The 20,751-nt window shown below is 40.0% G+C and overlaps 1 long non-coding RNA gene across 2 annotated transcripts in view; it reads right to left on the reverse strand.

Annotated features, from left to right (window-relative positions):
• Positions 1 to 1,720: 1,720 nt before the first annotated feature.
• LOC138066076 (uncharacterized) overlaps positions 1,721 to 20,751 on the reverse strand; it is a 91,512-nt gene continuing 72,481 nt past the window's right edge. Inside the window, exons 2-4 of one of the 2 annotated variants that reach the window (XR_011139287.1) lie at positions 3,336 to 5,636; positions 2,957 to 3,243; positions 1,721 to 1,803 (exon numbers count right to left, since the gene is read on the reverse strand). This is a non-coding gene — a long non-coding RNA (uncharacterized lncRNA). Of the gene's footprint in view, positions 1,804 to 2,956; positions 5,637 to 20,751 lie in introns of both variants that reach the window. The other variant, XR_011139286.1, reaches the window with a different exon arrangement.

Below are 20,751 nucleotides of genomic sequence, written 5' to 3' on the forward strand. Positions count from 1 at the left end.
TTCCAGAAGTTCAACCTCTATTTAAACATAAATGCAATTGTTGCTTTGAAAATTCAGAATGACTGCCCTAAGAGGTTACAATGACTTTATTTTTTTTACGGTGGCCATTTCCTTTCAAGGCGATTATTTCAAAATGCCAACTTACAAGAAAGTATCTCCTTGCCAAAGGTTCTGTAACTTATGAGAAACATGACAGGATTGTGCCAGCAGGAACGACAGGTCTAAATTTAAGTTTGTTTTTACAGTTTTCTGTCTTTTAGATGTAAACAAGAAGGCAAATGTGCACACGTAGGCACGCACATTTATCCTTATATTTCCTCCTACTGCATTTCCAAGGAGAGCTAATGGAAACTGCATTTGGGTAAGGCTAATCAAAGGAGCCATTGCCCTGACATTTTATTTGCACATACTGGATAATTTATTCAATTAGTTATAGAATGGCACATCTATTTTTAATTTAGCTTGTTCTAAGCATCTAGTAAGTAATATCAGTAGCCCACTAACCCAAGAAAGCATTATGGGTGTTAATTTGAATAATATTCAAGGGTCAATAAAAATAAAAATAATAATAGAAGTGCTTGAAAAAAGGCATGCAGTTAATTACAGTCCTATGAAGAAGAACAAGATTGCAAAATAAGTACCTGCTAAATCAGGACTCTTATTTCACATATGTCCTGCAGGATCCTTATACAGCTGAGGAAGAGCACTTCAGTCTAAATAAGCTGACATTTACTGACAAGGACCCTGCTTTAATAAGAGCTCCCTTCCTATCGCCACATCTAACCTTTGCTTATCTGTTTTCCCTACAACCATCCTATCCCCTTCTGTAGCTTCACAACATATGACAAAAGCTCTTTCGTTTGTTAATATTTAGCATCATTATCTGACCTTACAATATGATTTCTGATGTGCTAGAACAAACAAACATGATCCTCATAAAAAAAAAGACAGGAGGGACAAATTTATTTTAAGAATAAATTGGGTATATTGGGTAAAAATAAACTGAGTAAAAATAAACAGGGCTTTGCTGTCGGGAAGGACTCTGGCTGCTCACACCTTACTGTAAGAAGTAAAACCACTCACAGATTCTCATCCCTGCTCTCATTTCCAAATACTTCTCTGACACTGAAATCTAAGACTGTAGGCCCTAGAGCCTGCTAGAGCAGTCCTGGGTCAGCCATCACTCTCCCAGACTGTTCCCAGGCATATCTAGGAGTGTGCATGGGTAAGAACCACTCTTAATAGCAGTTTGGGTGCAGCCAGAGATGGACTGTAGGCAGAACATGGGCCAAAAAAATGAGGTCAAGCCAGTCATGGCACAGGGGTGGAGAGACAGGGATCCTGTCTGTGGACTGAAGTAGAACTTCAGCACCAAGAAATGGGCTTTATTCAGCATAGCTAGTCCAGTCTGTGTGCCAAGTGATAGAAGACACTGTACTGTTAATATAATGCACGCATAAAAAAAGTATGATTTCAAATTATGAGATCAGGTTAAAAATAATGAAATGAAAAGAAACACACTAAAATAATGCATTTTTGCTTTTCCTCTTAGCTTCTGATTTCTAGTTTATAATTTTTCTGCAGATTTTTTCTGTAGTCATAAGAGACAGAAATTCATTTGACAAATGCAAGCTGAGACTCTTACATAATTACAGGTCTCCAAACAATATGCATGCAGGAGCTGGCAATGCTGCACTGCGTAATCAGTTTTAAGACAGAGCAGAACAAGCAGAAAATCTCAGTACCTTGCTGTATATATCCACGGATCAGCCATGTCTTGAACTGCAGTTCTGGATCTCCAATCTCAAAAAAGACAGAGTATAACGGAAAAATTCAGAGCAGGGTGACATGGATGTTCAAAAACATGCAACAAGTTTCAAAAATATGGCACAGTTTCCATAGGAGAAAGAGCAACCAAATAAATTCTAATTTAACAAAGAGAGAAACTGGGGAGAGGGGGCGTGGGAAGAAGTGGTATATTTTTACAAAATGGCACAAATCAGTGCACTGGGAATGATCGTTCATGGTCTCTGCCAAAGCAAGACCTACAGGTTATCAGGAGAAATAAGTGAGTGGCAGACTCAGAGCAAATGGAAGGTGATTCTTCACATGGTGTAGTTAAATTATAGGATTTTATGGATGCTATAAGTCTACGTGATTTCAAAAGATAATTAAACAAATTCATGAAAGAAGAATCCATCACGGTTAGTGAATAGAAAGACAGCATCTCTGTCTTAAGGAGTCCTTAGAGCTGGAAAAGTGTTCTATTGTTCATCATTATATTTTTGACCTTTTCTTTTTCTCTTTCCTAGGTGTCTGGTTTTGTCTGCTTGGTGACGGGATACTGGGGAAAAAGGATAAATCCATACCATGCTCTGAATCTAAAGCCTTTATTTTGTATTTTAGGCCTGCCCAGAATCTTGAAAATAGGACGGTAATCAAAGGACCCTTTGATTTTTTTTTTTAATTCTGAAAAGCCACTCAGTTATTTCAGTGAGGTTCGCAAAATTTCCTTTGAGGATCGGAGTCCTCTCCCCCCTAGGAGAGGACTCCCCTAGGAAACACTGAATGTCATGAAGGTACCTCTAAGTGACAAGATGTTCTCATGCGTTCAGCCAGAATTAAAGCTGCTTCACACTATTTTGTCATCAAGCCTTTGCACCTGTGTTAGTGTATTTCTTCTGACAACCTTAAAAATTCCACATTTCTTAGGGTGCAGCTAATTCCAGTCTAAACGTCACGTGAATTCACTCTAAGCTTTCCTGTGGGTGCTGCACAGAGCTTGTTCACACAGCATGCATAGAGGTAACCTCCTCATGGGTCCACATGGGAATCCCAGCTCTGCCTTAGACTGAGTGATGTTGTAAACTGAACACAACTGATTAAAAAAGACCAGACATGCTGCAGAGGGATTTTATCATGCAGGGTTCAGGATTTTAGTCCCAAGAATACCAACCTTTTCTCCCAGTTTTCCTCTCCACCTAAACCTAAAGTCGTTCCTCCAGTGATGCTAGAAGGAGGCAAGCTAGGAAGCGTCCCCAATGCTCCATGGACACCTTGCATGACGCTGGCTTAGCATGAGTGCCCACGTTTGTGCTTCTCTGAAGACACCTTGCAGGCCCCTGCCAGGGAAGACAACTCTTACGGATGCTGCACCCATTTACTGGCTGGATCAGGTACTGACATTTTCCTTTGATAAGGCAACTGAAACCTGAGCATTGATCATCATGACAAGTGTATTTCCTGTGAAGAATTGAAACTAATCAATTAGTACACATAGATATCTGTACAGTGGTTTGTAAAGAAGAGTTACAGAATGGCAACGTAAAAAATACCTGACATAAAAATTAAGAGTTGTCTCAAAATATGTAAAGTCCAGCTGGGAGTGATTAGGTAGATAAATTGGTGCTTGTCGGTGAACCATATTCCAGCACTTCCTCCGTCACTTTACAGCAGCACCATTTGGCTTTTAGTCTTCAGACATATATTGCTTCATCTAAAATTAAGTCCTCTAATGGTCTCAGTTGGTATCTTAGGAAATATTTACAGTAATTATGCTACTTTGGAGGCAACATATAAACATAATTTTGTGTTATTGTATTTCTCTTCATAGCCATCCAAACACCATTAAAAATAATCAGAAGTGAATTGCATTCACAGCACCAATACAAATATCAAATTTCTCCAGCATAGTAAGTACTATTGAACAACTAGCAGGAGTCCTCCTGACTAAACAAATACATTTTGCACTTCTAGAGCAATCAGATAGGAAAGCACACCACCAAGGGAAAAATGGTAATCTTTAACAGTGTTAACAAGTGATATAATGGAGAATATTCTATAATTAGTTCAATAGCTACTTTACAGAAGAGAAGAACATTCCTAAAAATCAGCACTTTCAGTGCTGTACTTCTAGGCCTGCACAGCAAATCATTCATATCTTCTTTTTTTCTTAATCGAAATTTACTATCTTTGTCACGTCAGTGTCCTCCGGCATGCTCCAGATGGCCACTTGCTGAATGCAAGGTTTATAAATCTTCTTGTTTTACCACTGCTAGCTAGAGTAAATTAAATACAATGATAAGGAGATTTTGAAACCTCATAGTTCCACCCTGGACGTAGCTCCACTTTTCTTTAGGTGTTGGCCTGTTTTGGATAATAATATATTGCTCTGGACATGATGCAATTTCCCTGTGTCAGGTAGAGACCAAGAGAAAGAAGCAAAGATCAAGAGGGCTGGGGGCTGTTAGGGGCCGCAGGGCGGACTGTCCCCCTCCCTGGGTAGCCTTGGCTGGTTGCCACTTCTGCCCAGCCTGCAGTGACCAAGCCTTTTAGCACTAGCAACATCCTGGAGCAAGGAAGTGCATGGCTTAAATACCTCCTGCTCTTACACTGAACCAACCATCTGATAATTTCTTTTGATGACCCATAGTTCTTGTATTGTAAAAGAGTGTGGTTAATGTTCCACGCTCATCTTCCCGCAATGCTCCTGGCCCTACAGACCTGCACCACTTCCCTGCAGACGTTTCTTCTCCAGCTGCTTTAGCTGGTCGAGCTGTGGGATGGGTTCCTCCATGGGACGCTTTCGTCACCTTCATTGCCCCTTCTTATTTCTGCGATATCCCCTCTGAGACTGTGGGACACACAATCACGTACAGCTTGCAAAAATGAGATGTAAATAAATAACATTAGTAGCAGTAATAATCACCGGTGTCATACTTGCCTCGCACCAGCTACCAGAGGTACCACCACCAAAGCTATGCCTGACACCTCAGCCCAGCTTACTGACAAAGCTGTGTAAGTAAGCTTCAGAACTAAGTTTCAGTAGATCTTGTTTTTTCTGTGACAAAGGTAACTAAACAAACCCACCAAAATACTTGAAAATACTTGCGTTCATCACAGAATAGCCTTGGATGGCTTAAATAACACATGTAGCTCTCGTCAAAATATATTCAGCCAAGTTCAGAGAGGTTTGATTCGTGTCTCATTCAGAGCATCTAAGTAGTATTTTTACTGTTGAATATTATTCTGTAATCAAGATGTGGTCATGAATATGTTCCTAATTATATCCATCAGAATTTTACAAAATTTTTTCCTGTGCTTAATTCTCCTTGTGCCTTGTTAATCAGGTAGAAAACATTACATATCTAATCTATTTCCTGATGTTATATCTATTGCTTTGCTTTCAGCAGCATCTATATGAGGAAGTAAATACTCTGGTCAGTTGCTCATGTTGGAGGCTGGACTTCAAATGTACTAACAGAAGCTTTCAGAGCCTGTCTAATATGCATAACATGGTTTCATGCAAGATGCAAGTATAACTATTGCATGGATGACCGGCTCTGCTTAGCATTCACTTTGCTTTCAAGTTGCAATGGAGCAATGTTTCAAAATTTGGACGCACAGCGTTTGTCAACATGATGAATAGAATGTAACTTCCTGTCTGTTTTCTGAGAATTGTGAAGGAAGAAGAAAGTCCAAAACTTATTGCAGAGGTAAATCCAAAGACAATACTCTCTTGAGATGGGTTGTTATTCACAAAGTACTTTAGTGGAATCAGCTTAGAGATGGGAGCAGGAGTTCTTTTGGTTCCACATTGGACTGGGCAGATCACCTGTGTCTCCTCTCTTCCTCATCTATAAAATATGGATAGAGCAATAGTGAGTGCTTAGGGTGTATGATTCACTTAATGTTTGCATAACACTTTGAAAACATCAGGAGCAACAGAGAAATAATAACTACTGGATATATTATAGAAAACACAAATACCTTTAATTCCATCATGTTCTCTTGTATTGATTCTATATTTTATTGAAATATAATTGGTGATTTTTATGGAATGAGAGATAGATTACTATGCAACATGAGTAAAAGTCTGGCATGAAACACTGTAAAATAATAATTTCCCTCCCAGCAGAAACAAAGGTATTAAAAGATGCTCTTAAAAATAAATAAATATAAACCACAAAAAGTTGGCAGGGACTCTTTGAGCATAATTGCAACAATGCTTGTTTCAAAATGCTTATTAAATCTGATTCACCAGTATTACACAGCTACTATGCCTCTGCCTATGGGAAAAGAAAGCCTGGGCAGTAATTTAAAGTACTTTAAATTGAAAATTTAGAGCTGTTATAATTAATTGTGAATCATTAAAAGTATGGCTATTCTGTTCATAGCACAGTCACTGTATTTTAATAGAGGGCAATAGACTAAAGCAGAGAGTACAGCCAAACAGTGACCAGCTAAAATGAATAGTATCTGCCTGAATGGTAATTTACATACACCTAAGTATTTACTTTATTTAAATCTTCAGAAAGTGCTTTTCATAAGGAAGAAATCTGATTAAATTAAATTCCTCTCCAACAGTATCTTACAGCTGCATATTATAAGCTTCTGAAAAATGTCAGTGGAGATAATGAATGCATCTCTTGCCAATTTGAACTTTTCTTAAAAATTAAAGTTTTTGTACATTTGCACAGTATTATTCTGTTTCTGTCTAGAGGCACTTTGTATTCTGTTCTACAGGAACTACATTCTATTATTCATGGCTAATTTTAATTACTGGATCTATAATTTCAGTCAGATCCTAATTTACCATGTTGATTGTCCATTGAGATCCTGTGAACTGTAAACTGTTATTTCCATCTCTGCCTTGGCAATAATATCAGTTATTCAGTCAGTTTTCCCACAGCAGGGTCTTTTATTCAGAGATAAAGATGGTTGATTATTTATTTTTACAGTAATAATGTCCAAAACTGTTAATGTTCAGTTGACTGCACATTTTCTTCATTAGAACAGTTACGGTTTCAAGCTGCATTGTATAAAACTGAAAGTTTATACAGTGAGAGAGAAGCTCACTCTTCTCATTCTCCTTTTTGGAAAAATAGATTATTCTCAATTGCACAGTAACTCATGCTTAGAGTCCTGATCCTTATACAGCCATTTAAAGTCTAGGAAGCAAGGTCTCTGTGAGCGCTCACCCTTAAGCAAACCTTAGAAAAGTAATCATGCTTGGGGACTAAAACTGTCTATTTTCAATGGTTGGGCAGGAAGACCATGCCTATGCTGTACTTCCTGATAAGAGAATTATATCCCTTCAATAACACCGGGGAATTGATGTTGAGCTTTAATGGCTGTGAGCTGCATTGCTCACCTGTGGCCAGTGACACCAAGGCGTCAAAAGGGAGATGATGAAAGCGCCTGCTCACGTGGACTGAGCTTGGAGGTTAACAGCCCTCTGGGGAGTGATGATTTCATGCCTGAAAGTCACATGAGATTTCTACAGCTTTACAGGGAGATGGAAACATTTGTCGAAGGAAGACCAGAGCGCAGCAAGACTAATGAAAAGACGGGAGGGGGGTGTGAAGTCAGGGTTAAATGCAAGAGTGAAGAGAGGCAAGCGCAAAGGTTGGTTATATGTTTATGGGGATATATGTTTATATGTAAGAGCACAGTGAATTTGGAAGACTGACTGGTGTTTTGATGTGCAGGTGACTGCAGACCCCCACGAGGGGAGGAGCTGCTCCTGGAACAGGGTCTGTGCACCATGTTTCAGCCTGTCAGTGGCAGAAACAATTACTGTCTGGGCTGGAGGCAGATGTCACCAGCCAAATTATCCCCATTCATAGACAGTGTTGAAGGTGGTGTCCAGGAGACATGAGCTGCTATCTATTTGTCCTACCATTCCTGCCTGCTGGTAGGGAACCACAGGAAGTTCCACCTGAACCTGAGAAAAAACTTCTTCGCTGTGAGGGTGACAGAGCATTGGAACAGGTTGCCCAGAGAGGTAGTGGAGTCTCCTTCGCTGGAGATATTCAAAACTCGTCTGGATGTGATCCTGGGCAATATGCTCTAGGTGACCCTGCTTGAGCAGGGAGGTTGGACTAGATGATCTCCAGAGGTCCCTTCCAACCTAAACGATTCTGTGATTCTGTGATTCTGTGGTAGGCTCCCACTTGCCTTTCTCTGTCTATGGCCATAAGTCTCCTCAGCAGCTCCAAGGAAGGTTGTTTCTAGCCCTAAAATGTCAATGAAAGCAGATGTCCACAAGCAGAAGGGATGTCACCATTATTTAAGCCCCTGTTGATCAGGTTCACCCCAAGTAGAACAGCACAAAGTAAAATGATTGACTTCAGATATAGACCGTTTGTGCTGTGGTTCCCGGCTCTATTGCATGGAGGGACCTAGAAGTTGCTTTGGTTCCCCTTCCCTTCTCCTCTCACACCCACATCCTTGACAAGTCTGGCTGCTGCTTTCACTGCAAAATGTATATACACACTATCAAGGCATATTGCCCCCTTTTCATTCTTCATACTATTTTCTGCTTTTCTCCTCAACAAAATTGCTGCTGCCAGACTTACTGTATTTCCTTATACATTGCTCTAACCATGACAGCTCTATGAAATCCCTGTATCTTATCTCCCTTCCTACTGTTTCTGGGTCTGTTCTAGATGTGTAAACCTCCTTTGCTCCTTGTCTCTTCAGCCTAGCCCTACTTTCTGTCTTGGCCTTCTTTCCCAACCCTCAACTTTTTCGTATAGTCCTGTTTGTGAGAACAATTTTCCATTTACTGTCCATCTGATTCCATCCTTCCATTTACTTTTTCTTAGGAGCTTCACTGCATAAACCTTACTGTATCCTCAGTGCCTTTAGACTGTCAATAAAACAGAGGGGGGATCCAATCTGGTCTTGGCATGCTACTCCTTAAAATACAGCATAGTGTCTGTTAGGTGTTGTAAACCTATGGGTTAGCCACATCCTGTAATCCCCTCTGAATTGTAAACATAGATATTTGTAGCTGTAACGAAAACAAGAACATAGCAGTCTTATGGAAGATTATTCTGAACAAGCTGGCATTAACACAGTATTATTTCAGTTCATTCACATTATTAGGTAATTCATCATTCTTTTTTTCCTTTACCCCCAGTTTTGGCAAGCAGCCACTACAGCAGTGCCTACCTATTCTTTACAACCATGCCTAGTAGTGTTGCTGTGCTTAAGGTTTTCTGTGCTTTATTGGTACATTTCCATTTCCAGTACCTAGTCAGTAGAAAGATTTGGGAAGATCTGATTTCAGGATGCTGCCACTCCACCAGTCTTGCCATCATTTCCCAGCTCTGCCACAGATTTTTTTGTGTCACTTTGGGCAAGTCATGTGCATTCCCTGGACTTCTATCATTTGTACAAATGGGGATTTTTTTACCTCTTTTTTTCGTTATGGAGAGGTCCAGACCTTTTCAGTGGGGGAGGCCAAGAATTCTGATGAGCCTGTGGGGTTTGGCACTGTGTATTTTGAAGTTCCTGCGTGAATGCAGAAGACAACATTTCTCCCTGTCCTTTCGGCTACTTACAGGTGGATGCAAAATTTCCTTTGAAGAAAGATAGTACCATTACGTAGATGGGATCTAGGCTGCAGCCTTCAGCTGAACCTGCTTGGATTGACATGGTATTAAAGCAAAGCCTAGCTATATTCCCCTCTTTTCTCTCCCCTCCCCACCTCAGTCCACACCAGGTCTCTGTCTGTGAAGAATCCAGCACACTGGAAGCATGAGCCTTGCCAGGGTGCTGGGGCTAATGTAATACAGAAAATAAAAATAAGCAGGTTTTTTTAGTGGGATGAATCATTTTAAAATTCTATATAAATGCATTAATAATTAAGTTTGTTTTCTCTGCTCATTTTTTTCTGCTTTTTATTTTCTTTTTTTCAATGGCCTTTGGTACTTCTAGGCAATACGTATACAGATTCATCTCCTGTATTCTTCTAATGGCAGGAAAACTTAATATGCTCAAGTAGAAATAATGTCATTTAGGTACTGAGGTCTTCCTGAAATCAAGTGAAAGAAATGAATGTGAAGCCCAGAAAGGCCAACTGAAACTTTTTCGATTCACATGCTGTAAGATGGTTCTTTTCCTGCTATATGGTTGCAACTGCAGAATCTGGGGTTAAAATTTATTTAATTTTTAATTCCCAACAGCTCATTCAACTCACCTTTAGAGTTTATTATGAATGAACAGCTAAAACAGGCGTTTACAAACTCCTTTTGGGACATTAACAAATATTAAAGGTTTGGACACTGAAGCAGATTTAAAATGCTTACAGATGCACCTTCTGTGGCTAACAAAGCTCTCTGCAATACCATATGTGAAACCAATTCAGATACAGTATAGACCCAAGCTAGGAGAGAGGGCATACATTATTGGAAGCGATTATTTAGCAGAAGACAAATGAATGGCGAAAAATGGCACTGAATGCAAAACATTACGATGTGATTTCTCTTGCTATCTAGTGAAGGAAGACCCATGTATTTCTGGACTGGACAATTACCAGTATTTCTGTCTCTCTGGATTCCAGTAGTTCAAGCCATGCACTTCGATTCCTTTGAAAAGGTTCAGTATATTTATCTTAGGACTGTGATGCCAGGCCTCCATCATGCATTTGCTAGACTTTCAGATAGACTTTTGATGTGGCCCAGTGCTGCATTTTGCACTTGTGATGGGTTCCCCATAAACATCCCAGAAGCTACAGCACGTGAGAGCTGAGGAGCTTGCCTGACTGACATGAGAGAAGCGACTTGGATGATTTCCTCTTCACCTTTGTCACAAGAAATGTCTAAATGGAGAAACTATTATGTTCCATAAGTGGATGGGTCTGTTTGTTGTCCAGCTACACATCTGGGTTGTTAGTAAATAGATAATAATTGCCATCCTCCTTCCAATTTGATAAGAGTAACTTTAAAACTATCATCACTCCTGCTTGATTCCTTTCCCTCCCTCTTCCTCCTATAGGGATTGACTAATGTCCTGACATTACTCCTGAACCCGCAGGGTCACCCACTGGGCTAGAAGCCCTTGACAGAATGGGTAATTTGGAGAGGCATTGTAGGGCACTGTCACGTAAATTTTTTTCCAGTTTTGGTTTCTATACATAATGAGTAAAGCTGTCCAAAAATAACAGTTGCCAGCATGTGCACATGCCTCCTGATACAATCACATTTCTAATTTGGAGAAAAAGTCTCTAATGAAAATGCCAGCAAGTTTGATGTGGAGGAGCAAGAGATAATTTTTCTTCTTTTCTTTCAGTAAAGATAGAAAAAAGATACTGGGGAGGTGGAAATTAACAGTATGCTGCAGTATCAATGAAAAAGAAAATACATTAAAAAGCATCTATGAAATGTTTGAGTCAGCTTTTTGGAAGGCCTAACTTGGATTGAAAATGGAAAAAAATACACTGAAATAATTAAAGCTTGTGAGTCCTATTTTTCTGTCTGCTGTTGTTATTATCAGAAAAAAGTCTGTCTGCCTTACAATATCCATATAATCAATTACACATTGTCTGACAATGGGATGTCCTGATGCACTGGTTGAGAATTACATGGCAAATAAAATGTCAGTGGGTCGCGGCATTTAAAAGGAGACCATAAACTTATCGGTAAAGAGGGAAGTAGAAGTGAATCTCACATTCAGAAATGGGGTTGTTAGCTAAAAAGCGTGGGAACTCCACTTTAAAAATGGGAACTATTCAGAGCTCTTCATCAAGATTGTGGGATGGGGTAAGTAACGGCCTTTTTCTCCTCCCAAAATACAACACTGCTGTAAAATTAAGGTCAATTTTTTCCTGATTCATGTGAGATACGTTAGCAGGAAAGCAGAGCAGTGACCTTGGAGGTAACTGTCCATTAGCTCCCCTGCTGCTGTGCCCCTGCAGTCACAGGGGACTGTCCTGAGCAGCCAGCGCACCTGTCTGCTGATCCAAAGGGAGACACAGCTTCTTCCTGACAGTGGGAATAAGAGGGCTGTTGTGATCGACAGGAGAGCTGCATCCTGTGGGGCAGAGATGCTGGGATGCTAACCGAGCCTTACATATTCTGATCAATGCTCAGGATGTCTCCTGTGTAGGTCAGTTGTTGTGACAAAAGAGATTTTTATCTTTTATCCTTTCCTTTGTGGATCTGCTGTTCCAACATTTCTCAACATGAGAAGGATTGCACATAAAAGTAAACCCTGCCAAAACTGCTCACTTGCAAACTGTGGCAAAAAATAACAATCCAGCTCAACAAACCTCATATCCTTTCCAATTATAAATTACTCTTATAAATTACTACTTAACTCTCTAAATGTTTATGTTGCCTTTCCTTACTTATTAGATTATCCAGACTTGTGATCATAACGTATTTTAACGTATTGCTGCTGTAATGGTTAGACTGGACATTAGAATTTTTAAGTGAAAATTAGTTCTTATAAATCTGTCTCCAGACCCAGTAAAAGGGTTCCTTGCCTGGTGTATTGCTTAGTCACAATTACATAGAAATGTTATCTAGAAATTAGAGAATGCAAGAGCCTAGTGAGTAAGGTGACTCACTCACTGACTAAAAATGCGAGAAGAACCTTGACCTTTCCAGGTCTCCAGTATCCGCAATTTAGGGCAGTGTCACTGTAAATTCCTTAGCTGTATCAGGTCCATGGAATGGGTCAACAAGTTAAGTCTTCTATATTAGGTCCTTTGAGCAAGGGATCACCTACATTTTGCATAATTTTGAAGAGTTTAAGCAAGTCTACCAAGATAGGGGACAGGAAACTTGCAGCAGAGCCTGACTTGCAAGATTCCTACAACTCTCTAGGTACCTCTCAGGTCAACCTGAATTGTCCTAGATGCCTACACTTCCACTCCCATACACTTTGGAAACTGCTTGGTCTGGGGACCTAAGAGCTTATCTCCTTCCTAAGCACCACTGAAAGCCAAAGGTTAGATGGAACGATGTTTAAGAGTCCTCAAAGGCTTAATCCAATAAACATGCTATAAGCATAGCTAAAATTTACCAGTTATGTTGATTACATTCCTGGAGCAGCACCATGCGTGCCAATGTCCAAATTGCCAATGTCCAAATGGTTAGAGCACTTGCCTCAGACAAAGGAAACCCAGTTAGGGTTTTTCTTGTCAGAGGGACTGGTATCCAGACTACATACACTGACCACAGTCACTTCAACAAAAAGTACCTTCCGCTATATCTTTTGAAGCTTGGCCGCTATGCAGTTAAAAGTGAAAACTACAAAACTTAAGAAAAATGAAGTGTGATTGTACTATCTAGCAGTGAGGCATTCAGCCAGGGTTGTGGAGTCCAAGGGTCTCTTCCTCCTGGGTTTTTCTATGTATATTGCACTAGATAGATAGTCACTGGATTAAAAGTTAGTAACATGAGAGTGAATGTTTTGCATCATTTTCTGAAATACTGTTGCCTTAATCTGTAGGTTCTACTGCATGGCAAGCAATCTGAAATAAAACGGCGTGTTTTAAGGGGTGTTAATTTTTATCTCAATTACGTTAAATTGTTGTTTCTCCTATTCTGCTGGTATATATGAATGCTCAGCCTCTGTCCCGGCATCTCAAAGGGAGCCCACAGGGAAATGCATGGTGCTTGATAGCTCAGGGAAGCCTGGTGCACATATCCAGGAAAGGTCTACAGACTGAGCTGTTCCTGGAGCCTAAAGGTCACAGACAGGCAACAGCTGCACTTTGCAACCAGCTGCAAAAATAAGAGAACCTAATGAATTTTTAAGCAAAAGTTAAATCTTAGGGTAAACAACATCAGGGTCAATTCAGAGGAAAAAAAGCCTTAGGCTTGTAATTGGGGGAAGGCAGAACAAATAAAAATAAAAAAGCTCACTTTTTTATTTAGCCATCCATATAAAAGGGTTTAGTCCTGAGCAAGATTTTAAGCAAAGCAAAACCATTGACTTCTTCTGAATTTGCACACAGATTAAGAATCAGGTCTGGAATCAGACAATAAGACTATAACAATATATTCAATGCAGGTGTAGGTATTTATGAACATCTTTCAGGGAGATGAAATCAGAAATGATTTGAGCAAAATTCCCACCCTACTTTCCCTTCAGTACATGAAATTTTGAGAAATTAATTCTGGCTGTGTAGTTTATTTTGAAGATATAACCTCTAATTAAGCAGCTGCAATAACAAGACAAACCAGATTACACAAGTGGTCAGATTTGGTCTTGTAATAGACATGCCATCAGAGGCAAAAAAGTGAAAAGAAGGTCAGCCATGAATATGCCAGTCTAATTAGCAGGATGCAAATTGAAATCCTGCAAAATGTAATTAATGATTGTGTTGCCAGCTTAGGACAGAGCACAAATAATTGAGCAAAGCACACTCATGATGCTTAGCTAGTCTCAATACCACGCAGTCTAAGATGTGCCAAGAGCTTCTCAGCATTTCATATTCAAGCATCAAGATGACTCAGACACAGTTACCAGAAGGAAGAACAGGGGACCTAAAGAATGTCATTAGAAGCCAATGTCCATCAGCTTGATGCCCCCAAGAGCATATACTCGTGTTTGGATTCGGACTGACGGAATCTTTATCATAACTGCTCTCCTCCTAATTTTACCCTCTACAGCCCTGTGTTTTAGCAGGAGGAAAGGAGAAAGGGAAGAGGAAAGGGAGACCTTTCCCTTAGGTCTCAAATGCATTAAGTAAAGGCTGTTATCATATCTGAGAGAAATAAGATCAAGTGGCAGCAATCTTATGGAAACTATCAGCTTCATTTTAATTAAAAAAAAAAAAATGTAATCAGTTTAGATTAGCACCTAGGCTTTTAAAATCCAAAATACTTTACAAAGCTGTCAAAAATCTTGTGTTTAATATTAATTTGACCAGAAGAGGCCACCGGCTTTGTTTTTTTCTTTTGTTTTGTTTTCTTCCCTGAAAAGAATTATGAAAAAAGTGTCCTAGTTTTACTTCCATTATTTTCTCAGGCCAGCAGTGTGATATGAAGAGAAGGGTTAACTTTGATATAGATTGTGTCTTAAGTTTCTCTTCAGTTTAATTATTGTGCTTCTGAAGGAATATATAGATATCGGTACTTCCTGATGCTTCGAGATAGTGTATACTCACCTGACCAAGGCAGAAAGCCATTTCTGAGCCAGAGAGGACAGAGCAGCGGTCACAAAGCAGATAGCCGCCGCGCAAGAGATCGTGGAAGGAAGGCTGTGTCCAGACTGCTGTGGCAGATGGCTATATTCCTGACTTCCTAGCCAAAGAATTTTTTTAGTCAGCTAATGCCACAGCCAGCACAGTTGTGATTACAAGAGCCAAATACTACTCTCCCATGACCCCCTGACCATAGACTCACCAATAAACCTAGCTTTAACCCTGTTCCTTGGCATAGAGACTTAGAAGAGATTCTTTTCTTATTACTTTAAACATTGATTTGCCTTCTGATGTGACCATATTGTTTCCAATCTGCGTTTAAATAAGAAACAAACTGTGCTATGAGTGCTGAAATTAATGGAGTTTGATTTTATCTGGATTTGGGTCTTCTGGCCTCTTTATCAACTCACTGTAATAAGCCTAATTCCCCTTACTTTGTTTCCCCTATGCTACTCCCTTACAAGAAGAGACAGCAAAAGCTCTAGCTAATCTGGAGCTTTGTGGGTGCTGACTGACAAATCACCTGCTGCTGACCTGCGTGAGTCCTGATTGACTTCTGTGCACCTTCCTGGGCAAGGGCACCAGCTGGGGCTTTCTTTCCTTGATCATTGGGCAGTTTTCAAAGAGCTTTTCTAGAACTCCGGTAGCATTCGGGGGTTCTGCTGCTCCATCGTACATGGTTGGCACTGAACAAAAGGTTTACCTGGAACTAAGCGGCAAATGGATTATATTAGAGACATAATGATTTCAGAACTTTTATTATGTTGAGAAACTTGACTTAAAAAAACCCCAGTGATTCTAGGTAAGGGACACTTGTGTAACTGTATACACAATCAGAAATGTTTTGTAAGGAGACACAGAATCAAAAATATGCTGAGGTAATTTTAGACATTGGGAGAAGTCAGAAAAGCTTTCACAAATTATATATGGAGAAATTTTAAGGAACACAGAGGCTTACTGGTAACAGGAAGATAAAACTGATGACAATCTGGATGGTGATTTTTAAAGACAGAAGTTTGATTGGTTATGAACTATTAAAGGCTTGGTTAAACCAGATATTGATAAAATGAAATCTAGATGCTATCAGTGGAATAAATATTAAGAGAAAAAAATCAAAATGTGTAAGGATGATAGAATTATAAACGATAAACAGCATAATTAGATGTAGAGCAGTTAGTGCTCTAAGACTTTTATAAAATTAGTAGGTAATGCAAAGATAGGAGATGAAGTAGGTAGATTTTAGTTACCCATTTGATAGAGCATCTCATGGATACCTGAAAATTCAAAACCAATTATATCAAATAATTGTGAAATTTTCTGAAGGCTGAGTAATGCTGTGATATAAGCAGTAACTGATCTAATTAGTGGAGGATGCACATAGTTTGCTGAAGACTGTTATTCACATCCTGAATCTTTCTTTAGAGAAGAAAGGGTGTGCAAGGAAAACCCTATATTTCAAAATTACTCCAAAACAAGAGAAGACGGACTAAAGCCCATTCTGTATCAGATGTACGCAGTATGAAATATAAGTGGCAAGATGAGTGGGTTAGTGTTCTGTGCAGTTTGATGAAAGCATGTCCATATTCTTTTATACAATGTAAAGATGTTCACTCATGGTATCGGGAGACAGCATATCATCCACTGACAGAGCAATCAGCACAGATGAGCAAGATCCAGATTATGCACAACATGGTCGAAGCAATGGCCAAGAAAATCAGCAGAAGCAAAGAATAATGAGAATACAGGCCCAGATGACTGGAGATCTTATTACATTGGAAGTAAGTCACAGATGGATGAATGGAATGTCAATTGACTCAGAAATTCATAAAAATGTGACTATGGGCAGCATTTAGGCATGCTGAACAAATGAAATGAATTCTGCTGCGCAAAAGCATGCACAAATTATCTGGATAATGTCTTATCGACAGGCACATTTAGAAATTCACTGTCTGGTTTGGGCTTCATGCTAGCTTTAGAGAGAAATATCCCCACAGGGCTCTGTGCTTTGTTCTTTCCTCCTCTCCTTCATATTTTTATGATCTCATATAAATTGAGCTATTCTCTCCATAGAGACAATTTATAGATGCAACATACAAATCTCAGCCTATCTCTTTGACATGTCCCTCTAGATATCTAGATGTCATGTCAAGGTCAACATAGCTGAAAGAGACCTTGAAATCTTTTTTCCTGAACTTTTTCTTTATTTCCTTCCTGTATCCCTATAGCCAACACCATTTACCCACCCTGTTTCTCAGCCTATCAGTGAGATGTAGTCTTGGCTCTCATTAACCATTCTGTTCAGACAATATTTGAGTCTTGCAGATTCTTTCTCGATAGGTCTCGGTCTCTTACGTGGTTCACCCGCATAGCTGTTAAGTCTTCCCCAGCCTTTTGGTGACTTGGTCAGTTCAACATCTCTTTCTCTAGCTAGACTGGCAGTGGCAATCTCAGCCTGCTCACAGCTGTTCCCCATGGTCACTGCCTGAGCCTGTTGCTTTGACAGTGCATTTCTCTGCAGCACCCGTTTCCTGATCGTATCACACCTGAACAGCTTACTTTGAAGGCTGAGGGTACAGTCCTACCAGATTTCCCTCTCATGGTACTCATAAATACATCAGAGCTACCTCATTGTCCTCCTCAAAATTTAAATTTCCCTGTCTTGATGATTAAAAAAAAATAAAATAAAACTTTATGGTAGCAAAGCTTCTTGACTATTATGTCCAATACTATGTTATTATTCCCATGTGCTTCAATATGTGCATCCATACTTTCTCTTAAACTGTGTCATCTTTGAGTTGCAGCTTCTCTTTTGTGTGTGTAGATTTGTGCTCTTTAGTGCAAAATGGTCCTCATATTCAATACATTGTGAGTTGAACCTCTAGGTGTGGTTCAACTCATAATGTATTTTTTTCCCTTGTTTCTAAATTACACAGGAAAAAAAATACACTGTGAGTTGAACCACACCTAGAGTAGATAGCTGAGCAAGTAGAAAAAGGCGGTGGCCCAGTGTGTGATGGACACTGCGTTTCTGGAGCAATTGCACACAGCACAACACAAAATGTCACTCTGTGCCTGAACTTGTAGGTGGGTCAGTCTAGGGTTTTGTACTCCCCTCCTCACCATGATATACAAATGGGCATTTACTTGCATGCTGCTGACCCCTCCTGAAGGTGCGCTTAGCATCACTTATGGGGTAGCTGCACTGTTTCTGGGCTGTGCGCTGAGAACCTCACTGCCTTCTCCTGGAGGCAGATAGCCTTGCAGTAACACTGCTACCCCGGGGCACGGCAGAGCCCGTACTTCCATGCTGTTGCCTCGGCTGCTCTGTGCCTCTTGCGGGGCTGCTAGTGTAAATTGGCAGAGCCTTGTAAGCAACCACTGACACCTCACAGTTTGCTGGCCTGACGGAAAGCGGGTCCATCTGCCGTTCATGGCAGTCACCTGTTTGGACCAGAGTTGTTTCTCCTCCCAGCTGTATAAAAATACTGAGCTGGCACACACTATACTGCAAAAGATGGTGAGGCATATGCAACAGTGATGGTCCTACAACAAATTTATTTTGACTGTGTGAACATTAACTTTGATGACTGCTGTTGTAATTGTGCACTCATCGGCCAATTTAACTTTCTCCTTTCACTAATTGACCACCAGGGTGCTCCCTAATTAAATTTTCTCTCATAACTTTGTGTTAAAGTTAAATGCACTAACCATTTTATTAAGATTATCTGCACCTCACCAGGTTTGCATTCATTCTGAGTTTTTGCACATTTCTGTTTAGTAGAAAATAAATATAAGTATTTTAAAACTAGGTTGGAATTCTTTTCCTTTGTGCATCTAAAATTTACTGCACAATTTTAAAAGGCGCAAACGTAAATCTAGAGGAGTCGTTCTCACTAGCACTACTGGGAAGGTACTCTCTGTGGCAAATTATTTTAAAATGTTGCCCTTGTGCAGGTGTGTTTTAAATATAGAGACTTTTTGCTGATGCCTGGAAAATCAAAGCTGATTTTCCGACATGCAAACGTCTAACAGCTGTCCAATCTGTTAGTCTGTTACCTTTGCTTTGTCTGATGCTTTCCATATAGAAGAATGTGTAACCGCTGTAGACATCATTATGTCCTGTGACTCGCAAATTCAAGACCTCTGTCCTCTTATGTTCCTAGAGTGAGAAGTAATATGTATGTCACTTGTAACAGTGATCTTAGTTATAGGGTCTTAGTTGCTGGGGGATTTAGAAAATATACGGCATACAATATTCTGGACACGGAGCTGTAGGATTTTGGAAACAGCTCCTTCTTTCTCCACTTATCATTTTAATCAGTTAAAAAGGTTATCCATTTTGTGCTAATCTCCTGCCGACCCTCACTAGATCAAGAGACTCCAGCTGAAGATTATCATTGCAGATTAACGGGATGTCAGACAAATGTTAATTTGTATGTTACAAAATCCATATCAGCGTTCACTGTACATCTCCGAGGCCCTCAGCATGGAGATGAATATGATTAAGAAAGGAAAAGGAAGAAAACTTGAGATACCGCTATTGTCTTCTCCGAAGCACATGGCTGATGTGAAAGACTGTCCCCACAGCTCTTCTCAGGGGACAGAGATGGAGAGAAGTTTACATTTTATTTGGTCATACCATGACAATGCAAAAAGAAAAGAAAATGTAATTTCTCTTCTTTTCCTAGCATATACAATCTAGGAGTCAAAAACAGCTCCAAAACTTGTATATAAAAGAGTAGACCATAGGACAGAGCAATGCAAAGTCAGAGTGGTCTTTCAGAGTGCCTCTTAGCCTATTTAGAGTGCACCCCATCTGAATCAATTTAGGATCTGTCTTGTAGAAAACATTGTTCCTGAGGGAGTGGGAGTGAAAAGAGCAGCCTGTCATGACAGAGTACCTGTACTGAGCCCCTCAGTGCTTGATAGCTACTGATAGCTAGTGGGTACAACAGAAAATCAGGACTCAGAAGACATAATCTGATCTTGGTAGTTTGTGAGCAACAATTTCAACTACCCGTTAGCACTCCAGTTGCCGCTCTGCTTGGTTATAATGCTGGTAGACAACCACATGAACATGAGCTCCCCATGTGAGGCTCTAGCTAAGAGATGCTTCGCCTCACCAGCAGGGCAATCTCTCAGAAGTCCACGGAGATGGTTTTGCATCTATGCATGCCAGTAATAACATCGATAGGGGACATAGCGTCTACCTGTGGTGTCCCTGCATTGTAGAGATTGTGATGGGAAATGAAATTGTTTAGAAAAAAATTGCAAAATGGTTTAACATCTGACACACATGCCTGAGAGATACATGCAATGTGTATCCAAGAGAAATTAAATGATTGGCTTTTTGTCTGTGGATATTTATATGGGGAACAGACCTTTGATAATACATAGGTCTTCTATTCAGGAGAGTAGAACATCATGAGATGCAGTCTAGAATAAAGCATACATTTTTTCTGTCAGTGAAAACTAACAGCTTGTGTATTTTCCATGACAGGAAGCCTTAATTCAGGGCTGAATATCTTTCTGAAAAGTTTGGCAATTTGGAGATATCCAAATATAACATCCTGAGAATACTCTGGGTGTTCCTTTCTACATCCGTTTTTGCACTGTCCAAGGTCTGGCCTTTTTGTTGAATTTGACATTTTACACAGTGCTTTTGCACATTAGAAGCATATGCAAGGCAGAGTAATCTTCAGCCAGCCACAAGGTCCAAGCAAGCTGGCTGCCTGCATCCAACAGCAGCCACTACTGTGTACTTCACTGGAAAGTGTTAGAAACATCAGAGTAGGCATGTATGAGGA

The sequence above is a fragment of the Struthio camelus genome, chromosome 2 (genome assembly GCF_040807025.1).
Source record: "Struthio camelus isolate bStrCam1 chromosome 2, bStrCam1.hap1, whole genome shotgun sequence".
NCBI lineage: Eukaryota > Metazoa > Chordata > Aves > Struthioniformes > Struthionidae > Struthio > Struthio camelus.